Source organism: Aricia agestis, chromosome 12 (assembly GCF_905147365.1).
Source record: "Aricia agestis chromosome 12, ilAriAges1.1, whole genome shotgun sequence".
NCBI classification, from domain to species: domain Eukaryota; kingdom Metazoa; phylum Arthropoda; class Insecta; order Lepidoptera; family Lycaenidae; genus Aricia; species Aricia agestis.
Genome location: NC_056417.1, coordinates 5055350 through 5077472, shown reverse-complemented (window position 1 = coordinate 5077472; position 22123 = coordinate 5055350). Strand labels below are relative to the sequence as shown.

The window sequence follows — 22123 nt, the reverse complement described above, 5'->3', positions numbered from 1 at the left end:
ATGTATTGTATGTTTTATGTTTGTGTTCCCATATCTCCGCAACTAAAAATCCAAATTAAGTAATTCCTTTTTTTTGTTGAACTAGGTATTATTCGACTTACGGAATACTGCAAGTATCATCAAAATTGGTTCAGTAGGTTTTAAGATAGGGATTTTTAATACCCAATTATGAACAATTTTGCAGTCGGTTTTATCTTTTTGAAATACTATTATTACTGACGTTTATGATGATGATGATGCAGTGTACGTGTAATGTGCAGTAAACAGATCTATGTGGGCCAAATAGCTGCTGACATTGTACCTACAAGTGCTATTTATCTGTTGATAAAGCGTGCTCCATTTTCGCCAATAAATATAAAATGTCTACGAAAATGTTATGTAATTTTTTGTTCTTTGTTTACCGTAAAATTCAGATATTTATTCAGTAATAGCGAGTGTATAAAATAAATGTAGTGTTAAATATTATTTTAATAAAATGGTGTAATGGAGCTGGTGACGCAGTATTAAATAACGTAAATTAATTTTATTTAATTTTCCTTTTTTGTTGTTTTGTGTGTGTGTGACTTTTAATTTTAAGTTACAATTACTGGACGTATAATATCCATCATGTCCAAAAAGTAAGGCTAGTAATTTTATACATATTTTAATGTGGTTTAGACTTTTGAGACTCGCCTTATGAATTTGTCCATATTGTAATTTAAAATTAAAAGAAAAACAAAACATCCTGTACCTATAATAAAACAAAAATTGTTGCATCAAGCTTTGTATTGCGTTTCCACATTTTGCTGATATTGCCGAGTCTAGAAGTAAGTATCTTGATTCTTGGCATAAAATATCTGCTTAGTCTGAAATTTTAATATGCTTTAGGTTGAAATAATAAACTAACACATAGGTTAGGTATACAAAATATGAAGTTTTTTTTTACAATAATTATAGGGGCAAATGGGTCACCTGCTAGAAAGCAACTACGTCGCCTATGAATCAGAAACTTCTCAGTATCAGAAGAGTTGCAGGTGCGTTGCCGGAATTTTAAAAGAGGATTCGCTCCCTGCTTGAAAGTTAAACTTTTGAAGTTTAAACAGTAGTTTCAATTATTATTAATAATTTAAATAATAACATAATATTAAAATGTAATTTACCTAATATGGTCCGGAGCATTTGAAGAGCGAAAGTGATAGAGACGGCAATGGTACGTAACTCTAAGGGTCAATTCAGACCGCAACGCGACGAGGCGAGCCGCGAGGCGAGGCGCGGCGCGGGATAAATTTGTATGGATTTGACAGATTTCAATTGTGCGAGATGACATGCCAATCTGTCAATTCAGTACAAATTTAGAAATGCATCTACGCGTCGCGTTGCGGTCTGAATCAACCCTAAGCGCGCGTTCAGACGTTGTCTGCGCGTTTTAGTAATAAATAATAATATAAAGCTTATTTTCATACATTTTCACAAACACCGCGTACGCGCAAAAAACGCGCACGTTCGAACGCGCCCTAATCCTCTCCGGTACGTACTCCGCAACCGGCTTTACATTTCCTTGTTAAAAATTATTATAATTATACTAGCGACCCGCCCCGGCGTCGCACGGGTATAAAATATATAGCGACTGAAAAAAAAATCGATAGCCTATGATCCTTCACGTGGTCTGCTTCTTATCTGTGCCAAATAACATAAAAATTGCTCCAGTGGTTCGCGAGATAAGCCTTTTCAAATAATTTCCCACGTTTTTTCCACATTCGCCTATTAGTCTCAGCATGATAAAATATAGCCTATAGCCTTCCTCAATAAATGGGCGATCTAACACTGAAAGAATCATAAAAATCTATTGCGTAGTTTTAAAGATTTAAGGGAACAAAGGGACATGAGGGAAAAAAAGCGACTTTGTTTTATAATATTACTAGCTGACCCAGCAAACGTTGTTTTGCCATATAAACCGGGGATGAACAATGATTTAATTACTAAAATGGCTATTAAAAAATTAGGGTTGATCGTAGAAGGGTGAAAATTGAGGATTGTATGTATTTTTGTATGTTGTATCATAAAAAAATAGAAATTAAAAATTTTGTCTAAAAAATAAAAATAAAAATTTAGGGGTGGACTACCCCTAACATTTAGGGGGGTGAAAAATAGATGTTGGCCGATTCTCATAGATACCGGATAAGCACTAAAAATTTCATTTCGGAGGAGTATGGCAACGAAAACTGTGACACGAGAATTTTATATATTAGATGACGTATCGCTTCAAATTTTTAGAGACAAGGTTTTTCTCCTATCATTTTACTATCTTTTAATAAATTAAGGCGCGTTTTTTACTATTTACGTTTTAATTAATTAACCTAAAACCGGAAAGATAGGAGGACGTGATCTCTGCAAATTCTTACAACTTCCTAAAAATAACAGATCCTGTTTTCACTCTACCTGCCTATTTGTAACTTTAACAAAGGATTTCCCAACGTCACCGTTCATAGAAAACACATTTTTCCAGGACCTTTTAGAAGGGGAGTTGTTTTTCTAGATATTTCAATAGGAGTAGAATATATCTTTAAGTATCCACATTTTAAATACTAATTAAAAATATTGTAGTTATAAGTTCTTTCATGTAAGGCAAATTACATAGACCATAGGTAAGAAGTGGAAAGTATGAATATTTTCGAAAACCGCGGAGTAAGATGCTTAGTGTGTCGAGTCAGGGGCCGTACCACGAAACCGTTTTGAGACTTAAACAATCGTACGAAAATGCCGCGTCCCACTCTAACAAACGTGGAATGACGTTGTTAGAGCAGGACGCGACTTTCTCGTCCGATTGTTTGAGTCTCAAAACGGTTTAGTAATAGGCCTACAGGTCTGCCCTAGCCCTAGCAGCAAAAGAAGTAATGAAAAACCATTACTACCCATTATCTTCCTAAGTAATTTTAGTCTTCATAAAAATAGGAGAAACAAGTTGGAAGCCAGCCACATGAAGCGGGGGCATACGACGTGTCGTCGCGACACTACTGGTATCTATGTATTTCTATGAATAAGTGTCGCTAGCTTCGTGTCGCTAGCTTCGTGTCGCTAGCTGCGGAGGGTGAGAAATACATAGAAACCAGTAGTGTCGCGACGACACGTCATCTGCAGTTGTCGCGTGTCGCTCGGTTCCAACTTGTACCATAATGAATCTCCTCTTCACCGATCACAACAATAACTTGTCGCATCACTAGGTATACTTGACGTAACAACGTGACAATACCACTCCAATTATCCAATTCCCATCTACCCTCGTTAGCGCTGCATTAATTAGTCCTATCAGCGCCATCTATGGGCGCGGCTTGACATTTTTATTGACACCTATTTGCTTTTGTTTACTTTTTTTAAATATGATCACTAGCTTATTGTCATAATATGCCTTTGGATAGTGGATACTTATATGTGATTGATCTTTTCGATCCATCTTAATTTAACGTCTATGAACTGGTTTCTTAGAAAGCTAATACGAATCCCGCGTAAGAAGTTTGTACTAGTTCTTTTGCGAGGGATGCGCCCTAGTGTCAACCATGCGCCAACATAAAAGAGGTTCCCAAAAAAGAGACATTTTGGAAACCAATCATCATCAAAACATTCTGCAGTTATACCTGTTGCTATATTCTGAAAAGTCTTGTACGTCATTGAGGTAATGATATCCTACTAAGGTTAGGACAATGTAATAATAACTACTACTATTAGACCATGCGCGCACGGGCAACTTAGTTGCTCGGCGATTTATTTGTCTCTTTCGAAAAAATAATTGCCATGTCGCCGGGGTGCGCGTACGAGAGCGACAGCAACCCGACTTTTTTCAGTTTTTTTCTTGACAGTCATCAACATGGATTTGGTCGAGACGGCTGTGGTCGTTGCAATCGCTATAAAAAACCGAAGAAAGCGTCGGAAAATAGAATATTGGGTGCATCCACTATGGAGCGATCGGCTGACTCTCGGGAAATTTTATACTAGTTTTATGAAATTGAGAGCATACCCAAAAAAAATTTTTAGTTACTTTAGAATGAGTGTCGAAAGTACTCTAGTATTATTTACCAGGCGCGGTCCGAAGGGGGGGGGGGGGCATGCCCCCCCCCAAATCTAAGGTAAAATTGAAAAATCTCAAAATCTTGCTAAATAATAAAAGGAAATTTCTAGATTTCCCCTAACCACCCCTTCGTCCGACCTTAGACAGCTGCTGTCACAGATTACTAGTATATATTTGTAGTGCTGCTGTGAACCCAGAACCGTCCGAGGGCGCAGATAAAAAAAAATAGTGAAGTGACTACTGAGTGAAAAAGTTGTACAGAGTTGCGTCGCTACGTGCGCGCACTTTCATACTAGCTCCTAGACTTCATCAAGAGACAAATAAATCGCCGAGCAACTAAGTTGCCCGTGCGCGCATACCCTTAGATAAACGAAGGTTCCTGCAACCATTAGCAAATTAGTGTCACCGGATTATGTGCATTTACAACATTATTTTAATACACCTATAACCGTGAAGTAAAATAACGTTTACATAAGAAAATAGCTTGACGGTTTGATAAGAACAAACAATATTTGTTACGGAAACCTCTTATCGGTTCTATGAAATTTTCTATTTGTTCATAGTACCTCATTTGAAGAATAAATTCAAACGTGACAAATCCTAATACTTAACAGCAATTTGTGGCAAAAAGCATAATCTCATTATGTATTGTTGTGTTACTAGATAAATATTTTTTATGACGCAGGGTAAACCCTTTATGGGTTCCCCGGGTTGAAGATGTGCTTCAGTTAGCTGAAGTGAGACTGGCCGACGAGAAGCGGCGAGCCTACCCACTAAAACCATCAGAGATTTACCATCAGCAGTACCTATACGGGGGAATGTCGTGGATCTCTACTCTTATATACGTAAGAACGACCTCTACCCTAATATACGTAAGAATACGTACTGGGAAAGTTGCAGCGCTGATCGAGCTACAGTTTTGGGCAAGCACCCCAGCCCAATGAGTTTGCTCTTACAACGGTAAAAAAAATACTCTTTCCGCGCAGCTACTTTTGCAGTGAACTCTATATAGGGGATTTATACACACCTTAAAATATTATCACTTTATTTTGTTACACGCTGTATAAAATGTCACCAAATAACTATGTCCACACTATGCGCTTTCGTCTTCAATTTTCGTCATCTTATTTCATTCAACTTTCGTTTTGGCGCATTCAATAATTGAATGCGTCAACGAACGCAACGCCAACATTGTCATTTTTGTTTTTTGGATACGGTCAGAGGGCATGCGTCGCGGGCATGCCTCACGTTCGCTGTTGACTGCGCTATAACGCATGCCCTTGACGAACAGAAAAAGGCACAGTATGGACAAAGCTAATAACAACTTGTTTGCTGAACTGCATGTAAAAATAAGACAATTCACATGTAAACAACATTGAACAGGTATTGCAGAGTTGCATCCTCATATTAGGTTAGTCTCTTACGTAACATCAACAGTCAGCATAAAAAGATGAGAAATAGTTGAAGCATAACGAGCAATTCTGAACAATGCTCAGCGTTTGAAACACGCAAAGATCACTTTAGTCATTCAGTAAGACAAACAATGGGTGAATAACACCCATTTTACTGATACCATCTTGATCACAGCTTCCATTAGACAAGCGGCTGGAGCGTCAGCAAAGAAATAACAGAATTATAAAAATAGGATTTGTATAGCACAATAGACAGAACGAACGTTCACTCTGTATTTTGTGAACTTTCGGTCTTTTACGGTTTTAACATAATATTGTCTATAGGGGAGTGAAACTTAGATACTTTAATAAGGCAAATATTTCCATTAGTAAGGGATTTAAAAATGAACCCTAATATCCTGATTATTATCAATTGATTGATGATATCTTATATTTAAAATTCTCGTGTCACAATGTTAGTCACCGTACTCCTCCGAAACGGCTTTACTGATTTTAACCAAATTTTATATGCATATTCAGTGGGTCTGAGAGTCGGCTACTGGGTACTTTTTATATTGATAAGTACATATTTTGTTGAATAAATAATAGCTCTGTATTAGCTCCGTGAAATAATAGTGAATTATTACAACTCGAGACTGACGGCGACCATTGTTTGTGCGACGGGATAGCGATGGACGTTCCCATGCTGACATACTTATTTAGTCACTTCAATAAAATAATACGGGCGAAATACTTTATATGGCAAAGAATCGTTTGCCGGGACAGCTATTATATAAATAAATAAAGCTTAAGAATATGGGCAAAAATTTCGTAGATGATTCGAATTATTATATTAAAAACAAAAATACAACAAAAGCAAAAAATTTGGTGATTGAGTCTACAGCTATCAGAACAGCGATTTTTCCGATATATTTTTCCATCCTATATTTATATAAAGTGTTATCTCATGTCATGTTTTTTCTGCAAGTTGATGTTATGCTGACAGTACTTCTCATATTGCAAACATTACCTGAGAAACGCATTGTTGCAATGCCTAAGTCCATAACTTGAGAAATTAACTTTATTATTTGACAAATCAATGTCAAAACTATCCCACAAGTACGACAAGGTTAAATTCAACATCTATTAACAACAGGTTAATTATATCAGATTTTGGTCTGATATTCATAATAATTTATGGCAACATAATACAATAATAAAAAAAAAAAGTAAACTACATACTTTTATACAACTGCTACTAAGTTAGTTTCAGTCAATATTTTTACAATCACAGATATTGTTTCATAGGCAGATGAGGCAACTATATTCATCGGTCTACGTAATGCCTAATGCTGCCTACTGTTTAATGACTGCATAACACAACCAACTAACGTCCATCTCCCATCTGCCTATGAATCAACTATTATGAAACTTATTTAGTTTAACAAGTTATGGTAATGAAGAATTATAAAAGTCTAAAATACGGAGTTCGTTTCTTTGCCTTTTTTTTACGCATCCCTGGCAAATTGGGGATATGTGGGCCTCCTGTAGTCTACCCTCATCGCTAAAGGCAGAGTTGCGGGTACGATAGAACCTACCGCAACCCTACCAGCTATCATCTACAGAGCCGACACCACCCCGCTACTCGGGGGTCGCGATGCGCAGGAACACCTTGCGCATCATGGCTCTCTCTGTAGGACTCGGTGCAATGGGCGGCGGTGTCCCCACACCACCGCCCCGAGTACCCGGCTAATTTAAGTCGCCGCGGCCACTCCGTCGCATGCGTCTTCTCCTCGGCCGTCTCAAAGGGTCGAACGCCTCCCGTTCTCTCCTGCGCTCGGCCTCCTCTTTTGCGGTGATGACTTCCTGGGCAAAGTCATTTACTGCCTGCCATGCGATCTCACTGCTCAGCATTGCCCTGTCGTTTCTTACACGCTTGTTGCCTACGCTGCTTTTTAATAATTTAATTTAATCCATATCAAATTACTGTTATTATAAATGCGAAAGTGCGCTCAAACCGCTGAACCGATTTTGCTGAAATAAACGAATTTTGGCGCAACGGAGTTGCGGGCGTCATCTAGTTTAAAATATTTTTTTACTAGCACAGTCTTTAATGGTGACAAGATTTTCATAAAGAAGAAAGCGCATTGATATAAAACAAAAAATCGATACAGCACACGTGACAGTTCCACAGATCTCGGCGACAACAATACGGTTCCCGCGGTGGGAAGGAGGACATTTTTTAATTCCACACCATTGTTTCTGGCGTAAAATACTAGTTTTACCACTTATTTGACTTTTCCGTGGTAGAAAATAAGTTATTATGGTAGACTTTTATCAGCAGTACAATTTCTAACATTTTAATAGAGTAGTAAAAGTGAAAAATTCTTTTACAAAAGCATGTTGTAAAACAGTGTTTTTCAATCTGCCTTACTCGGGGGGTCGCCGACAAAAAAGAAAAAGTTGAGGTATAATAGATCAATATACCGAACTAGGAAAAAAATCGTTACCTAACGTAGGTAGCCTTTTAATAAAATTATTTCTTGGGCTTTCTATGACACGAGGGGTCGCCATATATTTCAATTATATTTCAATCCGTAAAGGGGTCGCGAAATCAAAAAGATTGAAAAACACTGTTGTCAAAGAAGTGTTAAGAAATATTGGCGAAAAGTTATAAGATTTACACCAACAACTAACATTAAATTGAAGTAACTCAGTATTGGTGGTACGTGAAAATAAGTAGGTTTTATAGGCAATACTATTTTATTTAAGGTAAAGATATACCTATCATCATGGTCAAAAAGTAATTGCTTAATAAACAAATTGTCTCCTAAATGAAGGAAGGATTCAAATGCCCTGCCCACAGGACCGCTAATAACTAAATTGCTGAGCTTCATAATATAGGGCATGAACTGTAGGGCTGTCAGACTTTAAATGTTTTTAAATTTGGTTCAGACTGTTATTTCATTTTTTTCTTACATCAAGGATAAAAATAACACGGTATTTTTCCCTATACCTGAATATACGTGCACTAAAAAATAAATAATTATCGAGGACTTCAGGAGAAATCATTATGATTTATGTGTAACAAAAAGAAAACAATGTATTTTAGCCAACCCTAGTCTATCTAGTCCAGTCTACCGCTCGTATTATTTTAATGACGTATAAACTATGCACGACATCGACCACCGATTCTAGACTCTGAATACGATTAAATATTTACCACGCTAGATTGGTTCCTGCCGCTGTTTTATAAACAATTGATTACCTTCTTATGTATGAATGGGCTCATCAAATATTAAGTAGGCAGTTAACCAGACATGTGTAATTACTTGAACTACCAATTTATGATAAGGAGTCATTAAAAGGAGGAAAAGTGGTATATCCGGAAGAATTTGCAGGTACAGTCTAGCTGTCATTGTTTGTCATTTCCCTTTAATCCATCAATCCCCAAGCGGCAGCCGGCTGCCGCATAACAATTGAAAATCTATTGTATCTGTGAAACCCACGAACCCACGATTAGGGAATGCAATCTCGTTCTCGCGAGATCTCGGCCTTTTTAGCGAGATTGATCTGGGACGAAAAAAAGGCGAGATCTCGCGAGTTTGACGAAATTGTACTTGAGCATAAAAACGTCTTATTTGAAGCGCCGACTGACAAGGACGGAGTTGCGATCACGGAGTCAAAACAAACAGGAGCTGACCTAAGCAACTGTACACTGTGATTCTCAACTAGGTCCAAACAATGTTTGATGCATAAAATTCTATTGGAAAAAGTCGTGAAAATGAATGTTAATCTTATAAAACTTATAATATTTATTACTTTTTTTCGTAATTTATACAAATATTGTGATTATTTGCAAAAAAAAACCACCAAACTGCTAATCTCGCGAGATCTCGAAATTGGCGAGATCTCGCGGTGTCTGGAGTTGTAATAATTTATTTATTAAAAAAATGCATTTATCAATATTAAAAGTAGCCAGTAGCTGACTCTCCGACCTACTGAATATGCATATAAAATTTAGTAAAAATCAGTAAAGCCGAAGGAGCACGGTAAGTGGTAAGTAACTAACATTGTGACATGAGAATTTTATATATAAGACAAATTTTGGTGTAAGTATAATATCTAGGTAGGCTAGTAGGTCTTCTTCCTACTTTGAGAAAATCTCTCACCTTGCGTGGTAAAATTTAAATTGTGAAGCAATAAAAGAATCTTCTGGCCCTTGACTTTAAACGTTTCATTTGAATACATTCCAGCACTCTCAATTCTAAGTGCGTCTTAATTTCTTTTCGCCCCACATGGGGTAAGATTAAGACTAAGAAATCCTTTTACGTCTTAGTGCTTCTCGTTTTTATTTAAATCAACTCAATGGTTTTACTATTTGGTCCGATATTGTTAAAAATTGCTTTTGTCATCTTCAATTCTCTTATAAATAGATAATTAAAAGCTCTTTTCAAGATTATGCGTATTCTAAAATCTTCTTTACTTTCTAGTCGCCAGACACAATTCATATACATACTAAAATAAATATGAGCAATAAGGTAAGATTGAGAAAAGTTTTCAAAATACCTATGCTTGTTGTTGTATTAATTACTTGAATCTCTTATTACCATAATAATTAGGTATGCCAAACATATATTTTTTAATAAGGGTGGTGTGGTCATGTTAAAAGGTCACTTTAATTTAGTCATGGTCAAAACACAGTCAATTATCACCCCACCGAATTGACACTGGTGACACAATAGAGGTTAAAATTAGGTGAATGTAACAAAAGGTACCAAAGTCACATTTTTTAGCGTCCACACTTTTGTAACCTTCATAGCTTACTTTTGTATACCGTATGAATTGTTTAAATTATGAAAAACAATGTATGCTACTTGCTGCAGATATGATTATAACTATGGCGGTTTATTTGTTTTAAAATTTATTTTTTCCGCAATAGCCGAGAAGCTTGCTATATTGTAGGTCGTAGGTATATCTCAGTAGGGTATAAGTAAACAATAAAATATATCTGATCATAAATAATGTAAAAAGCAAGTCCTCGTTGACTACGGAACCCTAACCAGCAGATTTTTTGTATATTAATAGGTTAATAGTTATATAATTTAACAGTTACATTGTCCTACAAATATTATAACAATCCGTATTTTAGGATCATCAAATCGAAATATTTAATCCCTTCTATCTCTGTTAGCTACTACTTTCGAGAATTTTCGCTGAGGGAATTGTTGTCCGTATTATCAAATTCAAGCAACTCATGAAAAATTAACTTGATAGTAATCAAGTCAAAAAAAATGTTCTAGGGACCTGTACCTGTACTACAACTATATTTTTTTCTCAAAAGAAAGCCTTCTATTGGTGGTCGTGCTAAGCGTATCAGTAGTAAATTAGTGTGATAATTCGATTCAACTGTAAATTCTGTGAGTGAGGCGTCATCTAATAAGTAATAGTTACTTCTTCATTATATTTATTAGATTAGACGTCAATAAACAAATCTGCGTGCCGGACTGTGTAATGGGGCCTTAAATTGACAGCTTTCCGGTCACTAAAAGCTTGACATAATTCGTCTATACATTTCATTCATTTCCATCCAGTTGGATGTAGGCCAATGAACGCCATATTACGAAGAAAATAAATGTTACGCATTAATAATAATTAATAATGACAATCATTAATTGGGATCTATTATTATGTCAGATTATTATTGGGTGTTAATATCATATTATATTGAAGTATAAACATAATGTTGCCCGCAAACTTGTTGTCTAGGAATTCAGGTTTCAGGGGAAATTGGAAACTGTGCATTATCTCGCAATAATATCCTATGTCTGTTTTTGGGATGTATGTATCTCCATTCTCCATACAAAATTTCATTAAAATCGGTGTTATGCTGACCGTAAAAACATTGACAGACAGATACACTTTCAGATTTATAATATTAGAATGGATGGTAGTATGGATTTACTCAGATAGAAGGTTGGAGTTATTAAAGATACCTGGATACATCCTAAAAACATTTTTAAGAACTTAAATCTTACCTAACCTACCAGTGGCAAAAGCTTATTCTAACTTGTAAGGGCCTGATCACACCTACCGAGTAGAGAGACGAGACAGAATAATTATTACATTAGGGCAGCCGTCGTCCAACCCCCCCCCCCCCCCCCCCCCCCCCCCTACAAGAGCGATCGGTCGCTAATGCTCACGAGTTTGATACCTAAATGTGGAGCGGAGAGAGTTGCGGGAATGAATGCCTCCCGCATTAAATCCCAATTCCCAGTCCGTTCGCTCATATTTTGTTTCTAAATGTTTACCTCACCTTCAATACTATTGTCATAATATATTCATAAGATTTCTTAATTTTTGCCCATTTTTTGGGAATTGGACGAGAACCCTCAAAATGTGACAGATATTTTAAGATACGAATCGAACGTCACTATTACCTACCCAACTTTCTACTATAAAGCTAGTCACTTATATTATAGGAAAAACCCCTGATTATTTGCATAAAGTCCACTGCACTTTCGACTCAAATGTATGCCAATTTGCCCGCACAATCTGCAATAAAATGATCTAGACAATCAATTGTGAAGTGTGTCAGTTGTTAAATAAGGCGTGGAGCAGACGTGCGACTCATACGGATGTGGAAAAGTCGATCGTTATCTGCGTCACGACAACCGTATTAAAAGAAAACACCAAAATCGTGCAGTTCGAATTCAGAGAATGTCACATGCTCTACTAAGTACTAACATTCTGTAGAACCTAGTGTTTTGTAAGCGCCAATCGTACATGAAAGCGAATTGAAATGCGCATTTTTTTGAGACTAGAAAGTTAGAATAACAAAATGTAGTACTATAATATTTTAAAATAAAATCAATTTGTAAAAGAGAGTTAATAGATTGATGATTATGTATATTTAAAAACGATTGGGGTGTTAAATTTTAACTTTTCAAAATATCTTACTGTTATTTTTATTACCTAAAATTAATTCCAAATAACGCTACGAATACAATTTTTCCGTAAGATCTGATTTTAGGCTGTAGCATTTTAGGTAATACCAAATTATACAGATCGCACCGTATGATTTCGTCCTTATGTGTGCTTTATTGATCAATAAATAACATGAATCTAACCAATATTAAATATAGCATGTCACGAGCGCAAGACGCATGCACGACTTATTTTAGAGCCTGCGTCCATGACGCGACTCACGCGCCGCTTTTGATATAAGAGAATCAGGGCTATCGCCAGAGACACGTTAGTGTTAAGACAGAGTACACGTGAAGATGATTTTGTATTGCAAATTGCAATAGTCTGTCTTAAACTGTAGAAAGAAACGCTGCAGCAAAGCTACTTTTTGGGAGATCGCAGACGACAGACTTTTTGTGCGATTCGATCGCACAAAAAGTGTGTCGTTTGCGATCTCCCTTAAGAGGATACACCAGGGGCGAGAGAAATTGAAAATAGGTATTTGAAAATGTATTGCTGTCTCACCAATCTCAAGCCTCCCACCGCAGAGCGCGATAGAGACAACACGACAAAAGTTCTAATAAAAGAACAGAAAATCTTTGATTCGTTGTCCGCTGATTCCTTCTCCAAAACTTAACCGATTTAAGTAATTTTTTCATTAAGAATTAAAGCAAGGCTTAAGCTGTGTTCCTATGTTTTATTTTTTTGTATATTCTAGCCAGGTTTGTTTTCTGGGTGTTTGAACACAGAGGAAAATCTGGCCATTTTTTTGGGTTTTTGGACGTTCTTATCTTTTTTAATAATTAAATTATGAAAAAAAAGAAAACATAGGGACATGCTAATAGTCGCCATAGATATTCAGGAAAAAAATCGTAACTCTACCGGCATTATCCAGGGAGGAAACAGGGGACAGCGTTTGTATGGAAAAACGGCGGTGTGGAATCCTCTTAAGTACGCAGTGAAATAATAATATTTTTTCCTTTTAAAATTTACTTTACACTATAGTTTACAACTTAGTCACTTGCACCGATAAATGAACGTAATTTTGGAAACCTCTTTCATACTATCCCCTTATTAATAAAAATATTTACTTTATGCTACATCCAAGTTGGTTTTTGCTGAAAGGTATGTAGGTATAGATATTTTGAGTCATAGGAAAGGACATAATATGATACTCACTTTTTTTTCCAGAAAAAATGTACGGTACCTACGCGACAAACGATTTTTGATGTAACGGAGTTGGCGTTCTCTAGTACTATACAATTTTCTTCTGCCCCCTTAGACAAAGTATCTTTCGTTAAAAACGATGACGAAATTCGTTATCAAAATGTATGCGGTTTGACATAAGTCATCGCTAAATGACATTTCGCTTTTTTTTTTATGAAATAAGGGGGCAAACGAGCAAACGGGTCACCTGATGGAAAGCAACTTCCATCGCCCATGGACACTCGCAGCATCAGAAGAGATGCAAGTGCGTTGCCGACCTTTTAAGAGGGAATAGGGTAATAGGGGAGTGTAGGGAAGGGAAGGGAAGGGAATAGTTGAGGGTAGGGAAGGGAATAGGGTAGAGGTTAGGGGATTGGGCCTCCGGTAAACTCACTCACTCGGCGAAACACAGCGCAAGCGCTGTTTCACGCCGGTTTTCTGTGAGAACGTGGTATTTATCCGGTCGAGCCGGCCCATTCGTGCCGAAGCATGGCTCTCCCACGTATATATTTATATACGTGGGAGAGCCATGCTGCACGTATATATTCGTTTGCGAAGACTAATGTCAAATCCCATACATTTTGATAACGAATTTCGTCATCGTTTTTAACGAAAGGGACTTTGGCTACGGCCTGAACTGAACATGATATAATGATGAGTGAAGGCCATAAAACCCATAAAGCATCTAAATTTGTACGTGGGTGATGGTATTGGTGTAAACTGTAAAATATACATATGTGATATAGTTTTATGTTTCCGCTGTTAAACAGTTATACATCACACAAATCAACCATGTGATTAACTTTCAGATTTTGTCAAGATAAAGCGTGTGCGTCCAAAATAAGCTATATTGAAAATTAATAAGATAAAAAATAAATTCCATACAAGTATTTCTTACGGAGTCCTTTTCCGTGAGTATAGTAAGGAAATTACCATTGAGTAAAATTAAACAGACATTTTTCATAAAATAAACTACATTCTGTTTAAAGTTCCTGATGATGAAGATCTGCATAGCCTATTATAAAACTAATAATAGTCCTTTGGTAGTTGCACCCTAACTACTTCGACGGAAACCATACGTGATACGTCTTAACTTCTTAGCATCGCAATATTATAATTTTAAGTATGACCTTTGTTGCAGAATTCTGCGATGTGAGTAGTGTACACCAGCTGAGGAAATACTCAAACCTGCGATGTGTACGCCACGTGTGTAACGGCCCTAAGTCTTCAAATAACCGGTAAACACAGCGGGGCTAAAATGGTCACATTTAGCAATTCCTCTCAATAAATTCAGCAAATGAATTGTCAAAACTGTCAAACTGACAAATGTCAAATCAGTACAAAAATACAGAAATGAATTGCAAGCAGAGTTGCATTTTGCGATTATTGAAAAATTAATCATATTATGATTCATATCATGATTCTTCAAAGCGACCATTTTAGCCCCGCAGAAATAACGTTCTACGTCACCGAATGACGCGGGATTGTAAACAAACGTCTATTTATATGCGTTTGATTTGCCGGCATTAGAGCTGTTACTTGGTCAAGAGCAACAATGTCGGAAGACTTTTTTTAAATTTGGGGGAGTTGTTGCATTTGCATATGAAATCATGAAAAAGCTAACTCTGTGTTATTGATTCTGGTGCAAAAAGGCTTTTGATTACAGACCTACAAGTATCTAATGGCACTTGAATTATGAATGACATAATATGAATGCGAAGCAGCTGTAAGTGCCTGTCCAGATGAGGCGTTTTACGCGCGAAATCCATACGCGCGTTTTAATTTAATCTATTGCATCCGGCAGACCGATTCTGTAGGCCTACTACGAAAATGTAGGCCTACTACGAAACCGTTTTGAGACTCAAACAATCGGACGAGAATGTCGCGTCCTGCTCTAACAACGTCATTTCACGTTTGTAAGAGTAGGACGCAACATTCTCGTACGATTGTTTGAGTTTCAAAACAGTTTCATGGTACAAGGCCTGTAACGTACATTTGTAAGTTAATCACTGACTTAGTAACTAAAACGGAGGAGTAAGCAACGGAAAGTGTCACTTTTGTATTCACTTGCATACAAAAGTGCTCACTCCTCCGTTGCTCACTCCTCCGTTTTAGTGACTAACTCAGTGATTAATTCACAAATGTACGATACAGAATCGGCCAGCAGATACCGCGTTTTACGCGCGTTTTTACGCTACAAACATGGACTCGAAGTTATCACGCTCCAATCAAATACGTAATAACGTAACAACAAAATTCAAATAATATCCTACTTTATGACAATATATACTATAGTCTGTCATAAAGTGGCAAATTGAATTTTTGTCGGTCGCGATTAGCCGCGGTAAAGATCGGAACGGCACCTTCAGTTTATGTCCACAGTTTGTCTTTACTTTCGCATTTCTACTGGTTGCCATGCTTGGGCTTTTCTCCGAAACTATAAGAGCTATACTATTGAAACTTGGTGAACCGCATTAAGATTTTGATACAAAAATGGAAAAATTATTAAACATTTTAGGGGTAAAAAACCCCATAATAATGTACAACTGAAACAAAAAAAAATCATCATTTTTTTTCTAACCTGAATATTTTGCGAGAGAGGTTCTTCCAAAGTGGTAAAAAGTGTGCCCCCCCCCTCTAACTTCTAAAGTAGGGGCATGATAAGTCTTAAAAAAATAAATTATGATACAGTACATTACCTTCTACAGGGTGTAACAAAAATAAGTGATAATACTTTAGGGTGTGTACGTGTTCCTTGTAGAGAGTTCACTGTGAAAGTAGCAGCGCTGAAAGACCAAAAAAATTTTTCACTTTTGTATGGGGAAACTCGTGACGCTCGGACCCTTGCTCATACAAAAGTGAAAAAATTTTTTGGTCTTTCAGCGCTGCTACTTTCGCAGTGAACTCTCTACAAGGAACACGTACACACCCTAAAGTATTATCACTTATTTTTGTTACACCCTGTATAAAAACTACCAACGAAAATTGCTTTAAACGAGATCTAGCAAGTAGTTCTTTTATACGATAGTCGACATATGAAATGGTAAACCTTAAATCAACTGAAATATAAAAATAAATCAAAAACCTTTTATTTCATAAAAATAGACCTTATTGCTGCTGCGGAACCCTTCATGGGCGATTCCAACTCGTACTTGGCCGGTTTTTTTACGTATTCAGTTACTAGGCTAAAGTTATGTATGACTAAACGTTTGAATTTAAAAATAAGCGTTATGTTCAATACGTGACTATGCATTTATGTGTCAATTTAATGTGTGGAAGCTAAAATAGCTGCTATTAAAACATTTAGTCCTTACAAATGGAACGTGTTACGTGACAAAACGCAGGTGACGCTGTTGCATCTTAATTTACTTACATAATTCCCTTCCTAAAGATGTCGCATAATCTATAGTCGCATAGTCGCATAATAAAATTGCGATCTTAGAAAATGAACAAGTGGGAAGCGATGAGAGGGCGACAATAACAATATCATCACAGTCATATTCGTGACCTTCTTTCATTAATTCCATGGGCAAACGTAATGGCAGCGATCAGTTTGCTCTTTAACCCTTAATGTTATATATTTTTACTTCATTACCTGAATGGTAACAGACATGACAGACAGACATGGAACGACAGATTATCCATACTTTATCTGTCAAGTTAAGCGGTGGATAGCCTATTCGCCACTTATCAGGAACTGGTGAAACAGGCCCTAAGTATCTTTACAATATCTGATAACCAGTTAACGGGTTAAAAGCATAATGAGGTAACAGACAGACAAACTTTCAGATAATATTAGCATCTATTATTGTATGGATATCAGAATTCTATAATTACTTTAATTTGTATGTAGATTAGTTGTAGCCTGGAGAAAATGTATGAAACGAAAATTGTAAATTGTAGGCCTGTGTTGGTTTTGACTTTTGGCATGAGTTCTGCATACTAAAAAAGTAAAAACCTCATAGCAATATGACTAGATAATATTAATCTATGTGATACAAGATGACGCCCGTAACTCCGTTTCGTCAATATGCTTTCGGCACTCTACGTATCTGCATACCAAGTTTCATCAAATTGGTTCAGCGGTAAAGGCGTGAAGAGATAACAGACAGACAAATAGACACTGTTTCACCACTTTCTGATAAAGTGCCGAATAGGCTATTCACAACTTTTTTGACACATTCTTCATACTTCATCTGTCTAGTTAAGTGGTGGACAGCCTAATCGGCACTTATCAGGAAGTGGTGAAACAGGCCCTTATCATCATTTTCTGATCTGAGTGTGCCACCAGAAGTGCAAAAGAAACAGGCGTTAATAAATTATTTATGACCTCTACCCAGGCTATAATAATAATTGGTATTAACCAGTAACCACTTGTTCACAAAGGTATTGACTATTGTGGCAAACAATCGCAAAGTTCTATTGTTGCAGATCAAACATAAAGGTTTTACATTCATTACCACTTAAACCAGTCACCACAACCACGATACGAGTACACAGGTTTTGATTCTGTGTATCGAATACATATCATTAGCATGGCAATGTTATGTATAAAAATAGGCATATTTAATTATTTACAAATAACAGCTGAAGATATAACCTCCTCCTTTTTAAAATTCAATGAAAAACAAAACTACATTACTAACTGCGTTCCGATTGGCCGGCACACTTTGCAGTCTAGTCATTGGTGCGAAAAGTATCATCAGTGGGCAAAGTAGAGCTATTTTTTATAACTAAAAAGTTAAATAAATTGTTAAATAGCAGCCCACGTGCAAAGACGAGTATCTCTATGAGACGAGTGGCCTATCTTTCTCCCTTGTCTACTCTATAATTATTTTCCCATCAAAATTGCCACAATTGAGCCCATTCGATACAAAGAAACAAACTTTTTGGAACGAAGTTTGTTATCGCGCGTTCGGACAGACAGAATGATATTTGCATAGTAGGGTCAGAGGGCGTTGATAGTTAAGTATTCCTGTGCGTCAACTAAATGGCGTTTTTTTAATAATTTTTTGAGTGTATATACTCGTATTATACAGGTTTTTTGAACATAAGAAATAACTTCGTTCCATTCGTTCCTTGACACCTCTAAAGTTTTTTCTCCTAAATATATTACAGGCTGTTTGATAAAACGTAAACGTAACGTAACGTAAAGTAAAGATATTTACGTATATTGCAATATGAGTTTTTAATGTTTTAAGTGACAATAATAGACAATGGTATAAAACTAAATAATTATCATGAAAGCGACTTTCATTTGATGTTAGTTACATTAAATACCGTTTGCGAGAAGCAATCATCATTTCGTAAGACAAGACCTTGAATTTTATAATCACTTTGTTGTTCTTTAAAAAATATCATCATCATCTTAATTGGCCGCCCGTATAAGTTAAGATATTATATAGGTATATATCAAGCTTTAGATAAAGAAATGTTTTTACCAAAACGTAATATTTTCTCAGCAAATGGAATATAACGCAAAGGTTGGAGCAGAGGGCGATATATTGACAGAAACGTTGTCAAACGTCAAACTTTTATTAACTCTTTATGCAGGTGCTGCCCCTAGCGTGAAAAGCTGATCTGTTCTCTAGCTCTCTTGCATTTTATGGATCTGCATTTTTAAATTATTATGTAAATTATCATTTATAACCATAACATTATTTTAGAAAATCTACTATTCATCTTTTTTTTTCACTAAGTCTAAAGAGAAAAATTTGGACTAAATGATAGATTAGTTTTAAAACTAACAATGAATTTTAACGCGCAAACAAATAATTTTAAGTAACACAGGTGGATTAACACAAAAACATCATAACAATGTCGAAAAACCCGTTCGGTCTCGTCTATTTGTAGCGTTTTGGGTAAATAGTGATTACTCGCAAAAATTTCAAGACAAATTTTATTGTCTGGCTGCTGCCGTGTCTATGAAGATTTATATCTTGATTGGCGGACTTCCAAGGGATTAAAGTTGACCTAGAGCTACTTATAGGCGAAAGGAATATGTGTCGAACCGATGATATGAGTTTACAGAAAACGCATTAAATTAAATTTTATGTCTGTCTGTCTCTTTGTCTGTTATTCTAGTTGTTAAGAGGACGACTAACCCAAAAATCAAACATCGTCCTTCTCTCTTCACACTCACGCCCGTCTTTCATATGCCAGGTGAAAAAGGACGACGCGGATTAATCGCCAAGTTAGTTTTTTCTCAATAACTCGATAAATATACAACATTTTAAAAATCCGCTAGGTCGATCTCTCAAAGATAGAATTTTATACAATGTGTTAAAATATTAACTTAGTTCAATGCACGGTTATAGCAATAAATGAAAAATTCGTGAAAATTAGATGCATCTTTGTGATTTTTTTCTATCGAGAAAATTGTAAGATATCGTGTTTTTGCTCAAATTGAATTCTCGGAAATATAATGTAGTATCTTATTTTAAAAAATGACACAATTCGGGGCTTACTTTCAAGTATAAAAATGAATTATAAAATCGACACTTTAGGGTTAGTCGCCCCCTTAAATCGATTAAGATGCAATTTGGTATGGAGAATAGATAATATATACTTTTATCAAAGCTCTTATAATAAAAGACACAGAATCGATGATTTTATTATGGAATCGAATGTAGAGGGTGGGTGAATTTTGAAAAAATATATTTTTTTACGTCTAACCAGCGGCGCGGCGCGGCGCGGCGTGGGGTTCCTGTACCACAGAATACGTTATATTAGTTTAACAACCTGTACCCAATCCATATTTTATAATCCAGCTGGGCTCTCTGTATGTAAAATAACTCTCGTATTAATTTTACAGCACTTCTTTAAGCTCTGCTACATTTTGCCACTAAATAACGGTCGCCGTTAAGCATTTGAGCACCCACATTTTTTTTGTTGAATTTTAAATGCAGTCTTGTTCTACATCAGCTATCCCCAACCCGCGGCCCACCGTGACTTTAACAGTGGCCCGCGTGATGTTAAGAGGGCGACTAACCCAAAAAATCAAACATCGTCCTTCTCTCTTCACACTCACGCCCGTCTTTCATATGCCAGGTGAAAAAGGACGACGTGGATTCATTGTCAAATTAGTTTTTTCTCAATAACTCCCTAAAAATAAACAACATTTTAAAAATCCGCTAGGTCGATTTCTCAATAATAGAATTTTATACAATGTGTTAAAATATTAACTTAGTTTAATGCACGGTTATGGCAATAAATGAAAAATTCGTAAAAAATTAGACGTATCTTTGTGATTTTTTCCTATCGGAAAATTTTAAGATATCGTGTTTTTGCTCAGATCGAATTCTTGAAAATATAATATAGTATCTAATTTTAGAAAATGAAACAATTCGGGGCTTATTTTCAAGTATATAAATGAATTATAAAATCGAAAACTTTGGGTTAGTCGCCCCTTTAAATCATTTTGAAAATGCTCACCGGCAAAATAATTTAAAGTCGTCGTTAAAGTTGTGATTTTTTTTCCACTTTTAAATCGTTAATTTTGAAGAATGTAATTTTCTAAAAGTTTTTTGTTGCGGCCTGCGACACCAAGATCAAAACATGTTTGTGGCCCGTGTGAAACAAAGGTTGGGGACCACTGTTCTAAATAATAATCTAAAGAACATAACTGCATTCATAAGTCAACACGTAATTTTTGTGGGTTAGTACACATCCCTATTATTAGTTGCTTACAGCTAATATTTGCCACACAATTTGACTCATTTTACAATCACGTTAGACTGTTCCTTGCGACATTAATTGTTGTCTAATTAGTAATTACAATAGTAACGTTAATAGATTGGGCGTTATCATCTCGGGTGACATATAATCAATTAGCAGGAATCAGATAGCCAATGCCAGGTGCTAATGTCATTAACTATTTACTTGCTGACATCGACTGAAATTCAGCCAAGTCTAAAGACATTTTGTGGTGGTGTGTATTTGATTCACTCGTATAATTTATGTCTCTTTAATAATACTTGTAACGTATATTTACGAAAAATATCAATTCAACCACAAGACACCGGTTGGTTGACGCCATATTGTAAACAAAATGCACCTATCGCCGCGGTGGCGAGCGGTGAACTAATTCAATTAAACAGCGGCTTTGGAATCAGCTGTAGTGTTGAACGTTTTGAGCGACTTAAATATTCAATTAAAAAGCTAGACGTGTGATTGAATAGCGTTGTTCAGTTAATGGGCTAGCTGTTTGATTGAACGGCTATTTAAACCAGTTGGCTGCGTCATGTACACTGTACAAGCTAACGCGAACGAGACGTAGACTTGAATAAGAGTGCGCAAATCTTTGGAGGACATTTCTTTAGCGTTGAGAACTTTTTTGGGATTGGTGAAAAATTTTAAACTTGCGTCAGGTTATGTGATCTGATCAAGAATTCGTAAGACGGAGAGAAGACTGTCGGCGTGGCGTAGGATTCTCATATTTGTGTGCGATAGCGCAATAAATGTATATTTTACCACATAAACGCACCTTTATACTGATAAATAAAGCAATACGTGCGAA

General features: G+C 36.3%; 1 protein-coding gene and 1 long non-coding RNA gene across 2 annotated transcripts in view; one reads left to right on the top strand and one right to left on the bottom strand.

Moving 5' to 3' along the window:
• Positions 1-22123, bottom strand: part of LOC121732762 (extracellular serine/threonine protein CG31145) — a 73910-nt gene that overhangs the window by 39146 nt on the left and 12641 nt on the right. The gene's annotated exons all lie outside the window — the stretch shown is intronic.
• On the top strand, positions 1399-15837 carry LOC121732764. The gene is made up of 4 exons (XR_006036429.1): positions 1399-1408; positions 10503-10509; positions 12083-12088; positions 15770-15837. It is a non-coding gene; the product is annotated as an uncharacterized LOC121732764 (long non-coding RNA).